The following is an 18,481-nucleotide window of genomic DNA, read 5'->3' on the forward strand; positions in this document are numbered from 1 at the left end:
AACTCCAGAAATGGAGAGCACACTGTGAGAGTTTTGCTTGGTTTGAAGCGGGTAAATCCATTCCTAGTGTGAATCTTTTGAGGTTTTGATCACATGCCTTTCATATGTATCTTGAGACAGGAAGACACATCTTTAATCTGGGGCACATCTTCTGCTGGAAGCCTATGTAAGGACGTGGAAAGAAGCTTTTGCTCTTTGTCTGCTTGCTCCTTGCCTTGCTAGCAAGTCGTCACTGGCATTAAAACCTACTCCTTTGAGGTTCCAATGTCTACAAAAGACCAGCTGAGACATTCAGCCTTGTACACTAAGCAACTACTGGATTCTGAACTTTCTATTCATCGACAGCAATTGTTGGATTAGCTGGATCACACATAGCTATTAATATATAACAATTATATATATGTTAATATATATAGTTTCAGAGAGAGATTTATTCTATTGAGAACCCTGACTAGTAAATATAAAGACACTACCAGACTTGTCTTCTAGGTGATCACAAATTAAGTTGACAATGAAAATTAACCATCATATCAGCCAGGGTCCAAAAAGCCAGATGTGAGCATCCCAAACTATTTGTAGAAAATTCTGTGAGCACAACTAGAGGCTGATGAGTCCGCTCCGCAGGTAAGGGGAGTGAAGACTTGAGCTTGATCCTTGTAAACACATGATGGAGGAAGGGAACTCATATCTACAAATTGCCCTCTGATCCCCACACATGCTCTGTCCCCATGTGCATGCCCATCTACCCACATCCCAAATAAATTATAAATAAGTGTATAAATATAAAATGGCTGGCATATATACACATGTATATAAATGGATCTTTTATTATATATCCCCAGTTTGTAATGATCAAAACCAAACAAGTTAGCATTTCTGGTTTTACATTTTTTGCTTATTTGTGTTAGGAGTTTTACTGGTTACTTTTCTGTGACTGCAATAAAACACCATTACCAAGGCAATCTATAGAAGGAAAGAATTATTTGTCTTGCAAAAGGATAAACATCCACCCATTTCACTTTTTTCTTACATATCACTGTTTAGTGCTGTAGGTGTGGTTTGGTTTAGGTGGACTTTTTTAAAAGGGGTGTTTGTTCTATTTGTGTTTTGTTTGAGACAAGTTTTCCTGTAGCCCAAGCTAGTCTTGGTTTTATAGGCAAATGTTAGAAGACTCTAAATCCATGTTCTTTAAACACATATTTAAAAGTACATTGGTAAGATAAGAGCTTAATAAAATATCAAGTATTTAAGTTCAATTGATGAATGAAATGCTTACTGTAGACCCAGTGATGTGGCTCAGCTGGTAAGGACACTTGCTGATAAGCCTTAAGATTTAAGTTTGGTCCCCTTAGCCCACATGGAGAAAAAAGAAATCTGACTCTTGAAAGTTTTCCTCTGTTCTCCACAATATGTGAGCACCGCTGTGCACACACCACATGGAGAAAACACTCCTGGTACACAAGTGGGTGCACTGCTGATTCTACTAGATCTTTAAAGAAATGACCGTACTCCTCAAATAAGAAGCTTTAAAGTTTTATCCAGGTACCAAAAATAAGAACACAACAACAATCATAAACCAAGCTCTCTGACAAACATAGACACACATACACAAAAAATCTTAGCAAAATACTTATAAACCAAAGTCACATAGGCTGGGTGTGGTGATGCAGGCTTATAATCCTGACCCTTGAAGCAGGTGGATCTCTAAAGGCAGCCTGCTTTAGGTAATTGAATTTCAGGACAGCCAGTACTATATAGTGAGTTCTCTGTCCAAAAAAAAAAAAAAAGGACAGACATCACTCATCATGTTCAAGTTGACTAATCCAGAGGTGCAGGGATGTGAAGTGGGAATTTCTGGTTTCATTGGAGACTCAGTTGTGTCATGTGATGTTTTTCTAGAAACTGTCTTATGAGAGTATGCTCTGCTGAGAGAAGACACGTGGTGTTTTTCTGGAAGTTGCTTGGTGAAAGGGCATGTGATGTTTTGCTGGAGCGATGATTGAGAGACACATGATGTCTGGAAAGAGTAGAAGGATAACCCGACTGGTAGTGAACAACCTTGCAGCTGTTGGCCATCACTGGGCTTCACTGACGCTGGTCTTTGCTGACACGCTTTTGCATTGGTTCGCCTTGCTTTCTTTGCTGATCTTCGCTTGCCATGACTTTATAGAGAGAAACACACCAAAGAACTTCTGGTGGTATTTTGGCTGCTCCTTGCCACTTCATTGGAGCCTCTCTGCTTCTTCTGGACCTGGCTGCTGCTACTGATTTGCATTGGTGTTTTGCTAGTGGACCAGACTGCTGACAACAAAGACTGAAATTGCCCCAAACAGCTATTTCTAAACATGTCCACAACTGCATTTCCTGTTAACCTTTCTTTTCCCCTACCTCTGGTGGGTGGGCTAGAAGGGCAGTTGAAGCATTAAAGAACCATAATTAAAGTAGGTTTTGAGAAATTTAAGTCTACAGAGGTGGTTTAGTGGTTCAACATATATAAATCAATAACTGTATTTAAAATAACATAAATGGACCCAACAACAGCAATCGTGATTGTTTTAATAAATGCAGATTTTGACAAAATCCAGTATCCAATTATTATAAAAGCCCTGAATACCAGGAAAAAAGGGGGGGTCATATTTTCAATTTTTTTCAATCAATATTCTCTGATTACACTTCGCCTCCCCAACATCTCTCAGTTTCCCCTCACCTCCCCCATGCACCTAGCTCCATACCCTTTCTCTTAAAAAAAGAAAAAAAAATTTAAAAAGACACACACAAATACAAAAACAAAACAAAAACAACCAGGCAAAAATCATACAGACAAAGCAATTTGAAGCAACACATCTACAAAAATATCATAGAGTTCATTTTGTTATGGCCATTTATTGCTAGGCATGAAACCTAACATAAAGTATGGTTAATATATCCATGCAATGCCACTGGAGAAAACGCTTTCTTTTCCTTGTGACGTCAATTTCTGAAAGCTTCTTGGTCTCCTTCTCCTTCTCATCATTAGAATCCTGTGTGGCTTGACTCTGTGCAGGCCCTGTGTGTGCTACCACACCAAATAATGAGGGACTTCACTGTGTGGATTCATATGTGCATTTGTCGTGCTATGTCTGGGGGATATTGTTTCCTTGGAGTCATCCATCCCCTTTTAAAATCATTCTGCCTCCTCCTTCATGTAGCCCCTGAGGGGAGGGGGTTGATGAAGACCTCCACTTAGGAATGAATGATCCCAAATCTCTCATTCTCTGCATCCGTCCTGTTGTGAATCTCTATGTTAATTTCCCTTGGTTAATTTCCCCCTAGGCCCAAATTCTATCCAGTCTTAGGTTCTTAACCAGCTGAGTAATGTCAGTAATGGGTTCCAGCTCATGGAGTGGGCCTTAAATCCAGTCAGAGAGTAGTTAGTTGTTCCCACAATATTTGTACCACTATTGCACCAGCAGAGCATGCAGGCAGGTCGACAGTGTAGGTCACACGGTTGGTAGCTGCCTTGTGTTTACCTTTCTCCTCTGGAACGATGCAGCGTACCTTGTAGCCGTGAATACTAGTCAGTAGGGGTGAAGGCTTTTGTTAAGTACCAGTTCGTGTTTGATAAGTGTTGTCTTTAGCACTAGGGCCTTATTGCCATCAGTTCATGGAAAGTAGTCAATAACCTTAACAGTAGCATGAGGTGTATAGGAATTTCCACGAGACCCCGTTGGCCAACAACTCAACAAGGTGTAACTATCTAGTTGCATTACCATTCTGGTACTAGAGGTTTCACATGGTGACATAAGATATCTAGTTTGGACATTGTCTCCCTCACTATTTGGTGGCTCCATTAAGATTTCTTTCATATATGTATATATTTTACGTAGCTTCCAGAGATAGGTTCCCATATGACTCCTCAAATGACTCTTAGTGACAGTTACCCCTCCGTATATTCCCTCCCTTGCTCTCCCTCACATTAACAACTCCTGTTCCAGTCTCATACATGTCTTTTCTAACTATATTCTATTTCCCTCTCCTCAGAACATCCTTCCCTCTCCTCTTTAATCTATATTAGCCTCTTTACTTACACAGATTATAGCCTGCTTAGTAAAGATTTATTTGACAGATAACATCCATATATGAGTGAATACCTATGGTATTTGTCTTTTGGGGTTTGGTTATCTCATTCAGGATGATTTTTTTTTAGCTCCATCTACCTGAGAATTTCATAATTTTTTTAAAAGGCTGGGTAATATTCTGTTGTGTGGATGTGCCACATTTTCTTTATGCATTCATCTACTGATGGCCGTCTCAGTTGTTCCCAAGTTTGAGGTATCATGAATCTCATCATATTCATAATGAACATGAATGAGAAAGTGTCTCTGTAGTGTGATGAAGTTCTTTGGGTATATGTCCAAGAGGGGTATAACTAGATCTTTAGGTAGCTCTAGTCCCAGCTTCTTGAGGAAGACCACACATTCCTGAGGAAACTCCATGCTAATGTACATAGTGAGTACACAAATTTGCAGTCCCACCAGCACTGAACGAGTGTTTCTCTTACTCCCTCCCCCCTCCAATTCTTGCCAGCATGAACTGTCAGTCGTTTTATTGATCTTTGCCATTCTGACAGGTGTAAGATGAAATCTCAAAGTAGTTTTAATTTGCATTTCCCTGTTGACTAAGGATCCTATCTATTCCTTTAAGTGTTTCTCAGTTTGTGTTTAAACTTTTGAGAACTTTAGTTCTGATATGGATATTAACCCTATAATAGATGTGTGATTGGTAAAAATCTGTTACAGTTCTTCAGGCTGCCCCTTTCTCCGAATGACAGTGTCCTTGCCAAACAGGAGCTTCTCAGTTTCATGAGGTCCTATTTTTTGTCATGGTTATAGCCTGCTATTGGTGTTCTGTTCAGAGAGTCTTTTCCAGTGCCCATGAGCTCTAGACTAGTCTTCATTTTCTCTTCATCCGATTCAGTCTGGACTTATGGTGAGGTCCTTGATTCATTTCTGAGTTGCTCTGTGTAAGGTGAAAAATACGGATCTAATTTAATTTCTCTATATGTAGCCATCCAGTTTGACCAGCACCATTTATTGAAAATGCTATCTTTTCTCCAAAGTGTATATTTGACTTCCTTGTCAAAACTCAAGTGTTCATAGGTATACATACTTATGTCTGGGTCTTTGATTTGACTCTGTTGTCCATGTGTCTGGTTTTGTGCCAATACAATACTGTTTTTATTACTATAGCTCTGCTGTACAACTTGAAATCTGGGGTGGTGATACCTCTAGATTTTTTTTTTTTCAGGATTGTTCTATGTAGCCTCCCCCAGCCTTGAGTAGGCTAGCTTTGACCTTGCTGCCACTGAGTATGAGACCACCTGGGGTGGAGTCTTCCGATTTAGATAGCTCTATTGTTCTGTCACCTGCTGCTGTACTTCTCCAAGACACTGCTACCTGCTGAGAGGCCCTTGAGATATTCAGGAGACAGTATCCAGCTGATCACCAACAGGCTGGCAACAGGCATCAAGAATGGATTGGTGGGGGATGAGCCTCCCCCCTTTATAAGCACAGACTCTTAGTAAACTTGGGGGCCTTGAACAGAAACATGTCTTGCCCTCCATTATTTCTCTCATCTTTCTCTTCCATACAGCTCCGGCCTCCCACTCAGGAACCCAGTTAGTGTGGCCGCAGGCGGCTACAGTTCTACTTAGGAGTCTTGTGGGGAGGAATGTGTGTGTCTGTGTGTCTGTGTCTGTGTGTGTGTCTGTGTCTGTGTATTCCCATATGAAGCTAAAAATTATACTTTCAATTTCTGTGAAGAATCATGTTGGAATTTTGGTGGTATTACATTGAATTTGTAGATTGCTTTTGGTAGGATGGACATTTTTACTATATTAATCCTACATATCCTATAAGTATAGGATACCTTAACCTCTTCTAATATTTTCTTCACTATCCTCCTTTGGTGTCTTGAAGTTTTTATTATACAAGTTTTTCACTTGCTTAGAGTGATTCCAAGATATTTCTGAGGCTATTATGAAATGAAAGGTATACGTTCCTGATTTCTTTTTCTGTCTGTCATTTAATATATAGGAAAGCTACTGATTTTATATGTTAATTTTGTATCCCGATAATAACTAGAAGTGTTTATCAGCTGTAGAAGTTTCCTGGTGCAGTTTTAGTTTTATGTAAAAAAAAAAAAATGTCATCTGTAAATAAAGACAATTTAACTTCTTCCTGTCCTGTTTGTTTCCCTTTGATATCCTTCAGTTGTCTAGCTAAGAGTTTAATACTATATTGAATTTACATAGCAAAAGTGGACAGTCTTGTCTTGTTCCTGATTTTAGTGGAAACAGTTAACTATGTTATGGTTGATACTGGCTGTGGGCTTGCTGTAAATCACCTTTATTGTGTTGAAATATGTCTCTTGTATCCCTAGTTTCTCAGAGACTTTGGTCAGGAAGAGATGTTGAATTTTATAAAGGTGTTTGCATCTAGGGAGACGATCGTGTGTTTTTACTTTTGCTTTATTTATGTATATTATGTATATGTATATTGTTTATCAATTTATGTAAGTTGAACCACCCTTGTACCTCTGGAATGAAGCCAACTTGATCATAGTCGGTGATCTTTTTTATGCACTCTTGGATTTGGTTTGCAAGTATTTTGAGATTTTTGCATCTACATTCATAAAAGAAATTGGAATATGATTCTCCATCTTTGTTGGGTCTTTATGTGATTTAGGTATGAGAGTAGCTGTGGCCTCAAAAAAAAAAAAAGGCAATGTTCCTTCGGTTTTATTTTTCAGAATAATTTGAGGAGTATTGGCATTAATTCTTTTTTGAAGGTCTGATAAAATTCTGTGCTAAAACCATCTGACCCTGGGCTTTTTTCTCTTTCTTTTTGGTTGCAAGACTTTTAATTACTGCTTCTATTTCACTGGGGCTTATGGATCTGTTTAAATTTCTTATCTGCTAATAATTTAATTTGGTGAGTTATATATATCAAAATCTCATCTATTTGTTTTAGGTTTTCCAGTTTGGTGGAATACAAGTTTTTTTTTTAAGTATGTCTTCATGATTCTCTGAATTTCCTCAGTGTCTATTATTATGTCTCCTCTAAGCATACCAAAATATCATTTATAGTGTCAGAGGGTTGGCTATCTCCTATGGGATGGGTCTCAACTTGGGCCAGTCATTAGTTGGCCATGCCCTCAATCTCTGTTCCATCTTTATCCCTGTACATCCTGTAGGCAGGACAAATTTGTGGTTGTTTTGTTTGTTTTTGTTTTTCCAGATAGTTTTCACTGTGTAGCCTTGGCTGTCCTGGAATTCACTCTGTAGACCAGGCTGACCTCAAACTCACAGAGATTTGCCTGCCTCTGTCTCTGCCTCTACCTCAGCCTCTGCCTCCCAAGTGCTGATATTAAAGGTGTGCACCACCACCACCCTGCTCCTCTAATTTTATTAATTATGTTCTAATTTTATTAATTTGGATTTCTGTCTGTGTCTTTTAGTTAATTTGACCAAGAGTTTGATGATCATATTGATTTTCTCAAAGAATGAACTCTTTACTAATTCTTTGTATTGTTTTTGTTGTTGTTTCTATTTATTTGAGCCATTAGTTTATTTCTTGTTATCTATTCCTTTTGGGGTATTATGTCTTCTTTATTACTTCTTGTTTTCCTAGATCTTTCAGATGTGCTAAGTTACTAGTACAAGGTCTCTCCAGTTTTTTCCATTTATTTATTTATTTATTCACTTTATATACTGATCATAGCCCTGCACCCTCCTCTCCTCCCAGTCTCACCCTTGCACTCATCATTCCCCCATTCCCTCCTCCCATTCTTCTTAGAGAAGTGAAGCCCCCACTTCCATGGGTACCAGCCCATCCTAGTATATCAAGTTGCAGCAGAACTAGGTGCATCCTCTCCTACTGAGGCCAAACAAGGCAGCCCAGCTAGGGGAAAGGGATCCAAAGGCAGGCAACAGAGTCAGAGATAGCCTCAGCTCCATATGAAGATCGAGCTGCATATCTGCTACAAATGTGTAGGGGGCCTAAGTCCAATCTATGCATGCCCTTTGGTTCAGTCTCTGTGAGCCCCTATTGGCCCATGTTAGTTGACTTTGTAGGTCTTGTGGTGATGACCCCTCTGGCTCCCTCAATCCTTCCCTGAATTCTTCCACTAGACTCCACAAACTCTGCCTGTGTTTGGCTGTGGGTCTCTGCATTTGTTTCCATCAGTGGCTGGATGAAGACTCTCAGAAGACAGTTATGCTAGGTTCCTGTCTGCAAGCATATCAGAGCATCATTTATAGTGTCAGAATGTTGGCTTTTTCCTATGAGATGGGTCTCAACTTGAGCCAGTCATTGGTTGGCCATTCCTTCAATCTCTGTTCCATCTTTATCTCCACACAGGCTGTAGGCAGACAAATTTGGAGTTGAAAGTTTTGTAAGTGAGTTGGTGTCCCTTTTCCTCCACTGGAAGTCCTGTCTAACTTCAGGAGGTGGCCACTTCAGGCTCCATATACACCCCTCCACTCCAACACCCCAATGCTAGGAGTCTCAGCTATGTTCATCTCCATAGACTCCCTGGAAGCTCCTCCATGCCAGGTCTCTGGCTCATTCCAGAGATGCCCCCTACTAATTTCTATCTTCTCACTGCCCTCTCCCCACCTTACCCCACACTTGATCCCTACCCCTTCTCCCATCCAGTTCCCTCCCTCCATCCACTTCTGATGTCTATTTTATTTCCCTTCTGAGTAGGAGTCAAGCATCCTCCCTTGGACCCTTTTTGTTACTTAGCTTCTTTGAGTCTGTGGACTGTAGCATGGTTATCATGTACTTTATGGCTAATATTCACTTATAAGTGAGTACATATCATGGTATCTTCCTGGGTCTGGGTTACCTCACTCAGAATGATATTTTCAAGTTCCATCCTATAATCCTATATGATAGGAGAACTTCTGGAGGTATCACCAACCCTGATTTCAAGCTGTACTACAAAACAATACTAATAGAAACTACATGATACTGGCATAAAAAACAGATAGGTTGATCAATGGAATTGAATCAAAGACCCAGAAATAAATCCACAGAGTTATAGACACTTAATTTTTAACAAAGAAGATAAAACAATTTAATGAGGGGGAAAAGAGGATCATCAACAAATGGTGCTGGTATAAGTGGATGTCTACATGTAGAAGAATGCAAACAGATCCCATATTTATCACCCTCCACAAAACTCAAGTCCAAGGGGATCAAAGACCTCAACATAAAACTAGACTCATTAATTCCAATAGAAGAGAAAGTGGGGAACTGCCTTGAACACATTGGTTCAGGTGACAATGCTAAGGACCAGCCTCAGCTTGGAGAGGGAGTCCTGAGGAAAGGATGTTTGGGAGCAGCAGAAGAAATGACTCAAAGTCAAGGATGAGTACAAGCTGACAGCTCTGTCTTCTGCTGGATCTGGCTCTCTAGAAAACTCATCTAGATAGCTCAGCTCTTGAAGACCAAAGGCCCAATTTTATTTAGATATCAATTCAATCGTTACCTCAAGTTCCCTTTTGATTATGCCACAAGTCAGCATTATATGACCTTAGCCCCTTGATTCTTAGAAAAAGACATCAAGTACATTTTCTTCACAAAGCAAATAAATCCAGAGATCTGCCTTTGTAAGCACAGACAATAAGCTAGCTGGGTGGGATCCAACTCTGAGATCACCACTCTCTAAATCTCTTTATCTCTTTCCTTAATATAGTTCTGACAAGCTGGCTCATTAGTGCACCTGTGTCTGTTCTTTCAGGTCCATAAAGTCCCTCCTACAATTCATATTGCATTCTTATATTTTTCATAGTTGAGTAATTATATATTCTTGAATTCATGTTTTCAGAGTTCTTTGCCACAGTCTTAATGGCTGTCATGAAGGTCACAGCATTTACCCTTTTGCTGAGGAACACATTCTTGCCCCAGACTCATGTTGTTTTTAATTATAATGGAGTCATTATCCTTAATAGGGAGCACATTCCCCAAAGGAGGAACATGAAAATACGTACATTATTATACAAACAAGCCTTATGCCCAGCAACACTTGTGAAGGCCCGTGCCCTGCTGGCTCTGCTCTAGGGGCAGGAACTGTGTCACACTGTCCCTTCTGTAGTCGTGCAGGACTCGGTAAGACAATTTTTTTTAACAAAACGCCAGCAACTCAGACACTAAGATCAACAATTAATAAGTGGAACCTCATGAAACTCAAAACTGTCAATAGGACAAAAGGGCAACTTACAGAATGGGCTACATCTGACAGAGGAATGATACCCAAAATATATAATGATCTCAAGAAACTAGACACCAACAAACCAAATAGCACAATTTTAAAAATCGGGGTATAGAGCTAAACAGAGAATTGACAACAGAGGAATCTCTAATGGCTGAGAAACACTTAAAGAATGATCAACATTCCTAGTCATCAGGGAAATGCAAAGTAAAATGACTAAGATTCCATCTAGTATACATCAGAATGGCTAAGATCAAAAACTCAAGTGACGACACATACTGGTGAGGATATGGAGCAAAAGGAACATTCTTCCCACTAGGGAGTGCAAACCTGGACAAACAATTGGAAATTAATCTGGCAGTTTCTTGGGAAATTGGGACTAGTTCTACCTCAAGACCCAGCTATATGAGAGTATATACCATTCCTGGGCATACACCCAAAAGATATTTCACCATACCACAAGGACATTTGCTCAATTATGTTCGTAGCAGCTTTATTTGTAATAGGCAGAAACTGGAAATGATCTCCATATTTTAATATAGGCATTTAGTGGTATGAACTTGCCTCTTAGTGCTGCTTTTATTGTATCTTATAGATTTGAGTATACTGTTATCATTTTCATTCAATTATAAAAGTCTTTTTTATTTTTTTTCTGTCTTGACTAATTATTCACTCAGTAGTGATTTGTTCAGTTTCCATGACTTTGTAAGCTTTCTCCTGTTTCTGTTGTTGATATCCAACATCAATCCATGGTAGTATGATAGGATACAGGGTGTTATTTCAATTGTCTTATATGTCTATTGAGATTTACTTTTTGTCCAACTATGTGGTCAGTTTTGGAGAAAATTCCATGAGGTGCTGAGAAGAAAATATATATTTTTGTATTTGGCTAGAAATGTTCTATAAACATATGCTAGGTCCATTTGATTTAGGATATCATTTGGTTCCAGCATTTCTCAGTTTAGTTTTTGTCTGGATGACCTAGCTATTGGCAAAAATGGGGAATTGAAGTTACCCACTATTACTGTGTAAGGGTCAATACGTACATTTAGCTGTAGTGGTGTTTCTTTTCTGTACTTGGGTGTTCTTGTGTTTAGTGCATAAATGTATCTCCTTTGGCAAATTTTTTTTCTTTTATGAGTATGGAGTCCTTCTCTATCTCTTCTGATTAGTTTTGGTTTGAAGCCTATTTTATCAGACACTAAAATAACTACACAGGCTTGCTTCTTCGGTTCATTTACTTGGGTTATCCTTCTCTATCCTTTTACCTGAGGTGATGTTTATCCTTGATGGTAAGATGTGTTTCTTGAATGCATCTGGAAGATGGACCCTGTTTTCTAGTTTATTCTGTTAATGTGTCTTATTGTGTAATTGAGGCCATTAATACTGAGAATTATCAATGAGCAATGTTTATTTATTCTTTGTCTCTTCTTGAATGTGGTTAAACTTTGCAGACTGAAGTTTTCCTTTCTATAGAGCTAGATCTTGATTAAAGTTTTTCTTTTTTTTTTTTTTTTTTTTAAAGATTTATTTATTTATTATATGTAAGTACACTGTAGCTGTCTTCAGACACACCAGAAGAGGGAGTAAGATCTCATTAGGGATGGTTGTGAGCCACCATGTGGTTGCTGGGATTTGAACTCAGGACCTTCAGAAGAACAGTCGGGTGCTCTTACCTGCTGAGCCATCTCACCAGCCCCTAAAGGTTTTTTTCTTAATCATGGAATAATGTTTTATCTTCACCTATTGTGATTGGTGTTTTTTGCCAGGTATATTAGTCTGGGCTGGCATCTGTATGTCCTAAGATTTGTAGAACATCTATCCAGGCCCTCTGGCTTTGAGCCTCTGTTAAAAAGTCAGATATTATCTTAGTAGTTCGGTCTTTACATGTTACTTGGTCTTTTTCCTTTGTATCTTTAATAGCCTTTTTTTTTGTTCTTTATATTTTTCGTTTTGATTATTACATGCTGAGGAGACTTTCTTTTCTGGTTCTGTCTGTCTGGTGCTCTCTAGTTTTCTTGCACTTTGATAGGCATCTCCTTTAGGTTGGGGACATTTTAGTCCATGATTTTATTGAAAATATTTTCAGTGTCTTAGACTAGGGTTTCTTCTCTTTCTTGTATTCCTATTATTCTTAGATTTGGTCTTGTCATTGTGCTCCAGATTTCCTGAATGTTTTCCTGGAAAGATGTCATCCTACATTTTTTATTTCCAGTTTTGCTTGGTTTTTTTTAGTGATTCTATTTTCTGTTTTGTTGTTGTTGTTGTTGTTAAATTCTATTTTCATGTTAAGAATTATTTTTATTATTTCATTCAACTGGAGTTTTTGATTCATGATCTTTATTAAAGGATCTATTAATTTCCTCCTTAAGGTCCTTGAACATATTTATAATTATAATTTTAAAGTTCTTGTCTTGCCTTTAATCCTAGCACTTGGGAGGCAGAGGCAGGCAAATTTCTGAGTTTGAGGCCAGCCTGGTGAGTTCCAGGACAGCCAGGGCTATACAGAGAAACCCTGTCTCAAAAAAAAAAAAAAAAGTTCTTGTCTATATTGGGTTTAGTGGAGTCTACTGTAGTAGGGTTACTGTGTTCTGGTAGAGGCATATTGTCTTGGTTATTCATATTTGTATTTTGTGTTGAGGTCTAGACATCTGGAGTTGTGATGACTAAGATATTTCTAGGTGTTGATATCTGCTCTTATCTCTGTTGGGTGTATGTTCCAGTCTTTGGTGACTGTTGCCCTCTTTAGGATCTTAGGCAAGTGTATTAGCTGTTTGGTCCCTGGTAAATAATAGAACTGCTATTAACTCCTTTCTGATGTCAAAACTGCAATGAGAATTCTGTTAGTCTTCAAGTGTCACCAGCTAATTGCTTCTGAGATAGAAAGAAGGCATTTACAATTTAGAGCACATTTCAAGAGTTTGTAAAACAATTAACCAGAGGTCATAAAAAGGGAACTAATGATTTATTGTAGGTGCAAAGATAAAAGATAAAATATTGACTGAGTTTATCTATACAAAACTTCAATGATAACTTAGTTATAGTTTTAACTCTCCATGAACCTGTAAAGCTAGTGGCAGATAATGAATATTTAGCCAGATAATTACTCTTAATGGATATGCATGTAAACATTCTGTTGTATATGTCTTATTCAATTTATGATTTGAATTTATGTTTGAACTCTTAGTGAACTTTAAAAAAAAAAAATACTTGGAAAAATCCATGTGATCTATTCTTCTAAAAAAAGATACGAAAAACTAGGAAAGATTGCATTGCATGGCATTGGGAGCAAAAGCATTACTGTTACATCAGAGCAGGAAGAGAGAGCAAGATTAGGAGAAGAGAGCAGAGTAGAACTTGTTTGTTTGTTTGTTTGTTTGTTTGTTTGTTTTTTGAGACAGGGTTTTTCTGTGTGGCCCTGGCTGTCCTGGAACTCACTTGTAGACCAGGCTGGCCTCAAACTCAGAAATCCACCTACCTCTGCCTCTTCCTGAGTGCTGGGATTTAAGGCGTGTGCCACCACACCCGGCAGAGTAGAACTTTTAAGAGAGCTTTTTTAGAGAATCTTTAGATAGAACTTTTTAGAGAATAACTTTCTTAGAGAACTTTCATAGAAAACTTTTTAGAGAGGACTTTTTAGAAAGAACCTAGAAATAAAGGCTAAAATCACTTTTTAAATTTTTTATTGGTTATTTTATTTATTTACATTTCAACTGTTATCTCCCCCCCCCACCCCACCCCCGTCTCCATTTCCCCTCCATAAACCTCCTAATCCACCCATCTACACCCCCTGCTGCTTTTATGAGGGTGCTCCCTCACCCACCCACCCACCCACCCACTCCCACCTCACCACCCTAGCATTCCCCTATGGGAATGTAGCAAGGGCCTCCCCTCCCACTGATGCTAGATAGGGCAATCCTCTGCTACATTTGCAGCTGGAGCCATGGGTCCCTCCATGTGTATTCTTTGTTTGGTGGTTTAGTCCCTGGGAGCTCTGGGGGATCTGGTTGGTTGATATTATTGTTCTTCCTATGGGATTGCTCTACCAGAGCCTTACCAGATGCAGATGCTTGCAGACAACCTCAATCAGACAGAGCATGGTGTCCCCAATGGAGGAGTGAGGGAAAGGACTGGAGAAGCTAAAGGGGTTTGCAACCCCATAGGAAGAAAAACAATAAAATCGCTTTCGAAGTGTCCCTTTTTCTTCCTGTGACGTTAACTAGCAGGCTGGAAGTCAGAGCTCCACAGTTCCTGCAGAGATAGAGCAAAGGCTACTTTACTTAAGCCTTCACTGTTTTACTATGAGGTGTTAAACACAAGAGAATGCAGTTTTCTGGCCTCAGAGGAACTCAGACAAGCAGATCAGCTACTGTGGCCAAATAACTTAGACATAAGACAGGTAAACATAATTAAACAACAACTCTAAATTTATCTCACAAGATCAAGTCTTGCCCCCACTGATGCTCTCCTGTCAGTGACCTTCAAGAGAACACCAGAAAGAAGATCAGCTTGGGCTGGCCCCAGCAGGAGGAGGAGGAGGAAAAGGAAGAAGGACAAAAGTAAGAAGGGAGAGAGGGGGAGGGAGGAAGAGAGAGCTAGAGAGAGAGATTGGTTCTGAGCATTGGTGGATGGTAGAAAGGAATAGAGATAGGCTATGAGAAAAGTCTGAGAAGAGCTTAGGGAGAGAGGTAGGGGAGATCCAATCTACACCAAGTGGCAAGCTCCCTAGGGGGTTAAGGAGTTAGTAGGCTGTAGGAGGACTGGAGAGACAGGGATGAAAGGCTAGGAGGACCCTGGATCTGTATGAAGGAGTGGAGTCTCCTGTGGATAGAGTTGGGATGGGAGTGGTGGCAATTGTAAGCAGGGCTGGGCATGAAACAGGAGAGCTCATAAATGGAGGACAGGAAGGAAAGTGATAATCCTCTCCCTGAGTTCCAGCCCTGTGTGGAGGGACCCTGTAGAGTGTTTCTTTGTGGCTGACACAAAGCAATGGCGATGAGATAGAAGGAAAGGCTGAGAGGGTCCACAGGAGAGAGCGAAGATAGGTTTGCTGGATTCTATCTCAACATTGCAAGGCTTCATATGACAAACCTATGGCCAAATTATACTAGATGGGGGGAAATTGGAAACATAGTCCCTAAAACCAGGAGCAGCTTTCCACTCTTTTAACTCTTACTCAAAACAGTGCTTTAAATCTCAGCCAAAACAATAGGAGAAGAAAAGAAAAGGTACATAAATAGGAAAGAAAGAACTCAAGAAATTCTTATTACATACTCCTAAAGGACTTCATAAGAAAACTCTTTTTTTTTTTAAGAATATTTATTTTATGTACATGAGTACACTGTAGCTGCCTTCAGATGCAACAGAAGAGGGCATCAGACACCATTCCAGATGGTTGTGAGCCACCATGTGGTTGCTGGGATTTGAACTCAGGACCTCTGGAAGAGCAGTCAGTGCTCTTAACAGCAGAGCCATCTCTCCAGCCCAAGAAAACTCTTAGAATGATCATGCTCTTCAATGTGACAGAATACAAACTTAACATACAAAAGTCAGTTACCTTTCTTTATTGCCTATAAAAACCATGCTTAGAAATAAATCAGGAAAATAAACCCAATCACAATTGCCTCAAAAAATGAAGCCAAAAAACTTGGAATAAATCTAACCAAGGAAACGAAATGCCTCTATAATGAACTCTAAAACAGGGAAGAAAGAAACTGAAGCAGGCACAAGGACCTTTTCAGCTCATGGCTCTGTAGAACTACTCCTGTGAAAACAGCTGTAGCAAAGCAATCTAGATTGCTCTACCCAAGCAATCTATAGATTCAGTGTTCGTCTCATTAAAACATCAAAGGCATTCTTCGTGAAAATATTTTAAATAGTGCTAATATGAATATGAAAGCAAAACAGAGAGCAGATACCCAGGCATTTCTGAAAGAAAGGAATAATGCTAGAGTTATCACCATTCCTGATTTCAAGCAGTTAGTTATAATAGCAAAATCACGGTACTGGCACCAACATAAGACACATAGATCAATGGAATAGAAAAGAGGACTCGGCGGGCAGTATGTAAAGGCCCTTGCTGTCAAGCCTAATGACCCAAGTTTGATCTCTGGGACCTACTTGGTGGTCCTATCCAGAGATCAGGAGAGAATCAATTTCTACAAGATGTTCTGTGGCCTCCACACATGTTTTAGTGCCTGCCCATACACATAAACACAAAATAAATCTAATAAAACAATTTTAAGAGGGCCTAAATTTAAACGTACACAGCTACAGGTACCTGATTTTTTATTTACCAAGATACCAAAATCATGTATTGAAGAAGAGACATTTTCAACAAATAATAGTTGGAAAACGAGATGGCTTCACATAGAAAACTGAGAAGTGAACCCTATCTCTCTTCCTTTCTGTACAAAAATCAACATTACATGGTCGACAGAATTTTTAAATAATTATTCTATTTATTTTGTGAGTGTAAGTGTTCTGCCTGTGGGTATGAATGTGCACCACATGCTTGTCTGGTGGCCACAGAGGTCAGAAGAAGGCACTGGATCCCCTGAAACTGGAGTTATAGTCATGAGCACCATGTGGATGCTGGGAACTGAACCTGGGTCCTCTGCAGGTGTCCTCAGCTTCTGAACTATCTCTCCATCCTCAATACATGAAATATTTTAACGTAAGATCATAAACTCTGAATTATTCAAGGGAAAAGTAAGCAACACACTTCCAGATATGGGCACAGTAAGAACTTTATGATCAGAACTCCAGTTGCTCAGGAAAATATTTGACAAATAAGACATCATGCAATTGAAGAGCTCTTAAACAGAAAAATAAAAGTGAAGACATAGTTATTTAGTAGGAGAAACCCTTTAATCACTGTCCATCTAACAAAGGATTAAGATCTAGAACATATAAAGAACTCAAAAAACTAGAGCCAGGCAGTAGCGCCATACATCTTTAATATCAGCACTCAGGAGGTTGAGGCAGGTGGATCTTTTGAGTTTGAGGACAGCCTAGTCTACACAGAGAAACCCTTCCTCAAAAAAGAAACAAAGAAGAACAACTAAATGAACAAAACAAAACCTCTAGATAACAAGAAATTTAACAGCTCAATCAAGAAACATGGGCTTTTGGTGGTATATGCCTTTAACCCTAGTACTTGGAAGGCAGCTCTCCATTCGTTTCAGGTCAGCCAGAGCTAGATGGTGAGGCCCTGTCTGAAAAGAAGCAGAGGAAGTGCTGACACAGCAGTCATCATCTCACAGCAGGTCCAAGTCTGACTTGCCAATAGTCAGTCACCGATGGGAGAGGACCCTCAGAGGGTCCTGCCTATCCCTGTTGACCTTTGTGCTGTTCACGGTTTCTGAGAGAACTGGTTCAGTTATACACTCATGGGAAGCTCATTAAGACTACCCTGGATAAACTCTACAGTCACACACACACACACACACACACACACACACACACACAGAGTGAACATGGGAAATGTATCTGTAGGGGTGGGGGATGGAGGTGACAAGGAGTTTAAACAGAGTGGGGGTGAGAATAATCAGAATGTGTTGTGTACATACATGAGATTGTCAAATGGCAAATTTAGTTACTTTTAAGTGAGCTAGTAAAATGAGCAGATAAATCTCAAAAACAGAAATACAATGTTTAATTTTTTAAAATGAGGAGTGGAGATATGGTTCAGTAAGTAAGAACAATTCCTGTTCTCGTAGAGGACAAGTTTGATTCCCAGAACCTACACTGTGGCTCACAACTGTCTAACTCTAGTTCCAGGGGATCTCACTCCCTCTTCTTGCCTCTATGAGCACTGCATGCACATGGGCACATGCACACATAAAATTAAAATAAATAACTGAGTGGTGGTGGCACACACCCTTAATCCCAGCAAATCAGGAAGCAGAATCAAACAGATCTCCAAATTTGAGCCCAGCCTGGTCTACAGAGTGAGTTCCAGGCCAGTCAGGGCTAGATATAGAGGTAGAGGTAGAGGTAGATAAAATTATGTATGGAATATATTAGTCAGGGGTCTTTACAGAAACAGAACTGATAGAATGAATATATAGTAAAAGGGCTCTGGAGCTAGAGAAATGTCTCAATAGTTAAGAGTGCTTGCTATTCTTACTGAGGACTCAAGTTTGTTTCCTAGCTCACAACCACCTATACCTCTAGCTCCAGGGGATCTGATGTACTCTTGAGCCTCTATGGGCACTAGACA

The sequence above is a fragment of the Mus musculus genome, chromosome 8 (genome assembly GCF_000001635.26).
Source record: "Mus musculus strain C57BL/6J chromosome 8, GRCm38.p6 C57BL/6J".
In the NCBI taxonomy this organism is placed as follows: Eukaryota; Metazoa; Chordata; class Mammalia; order Rodentia; family Muridae; genus Mus; species Mus musculus.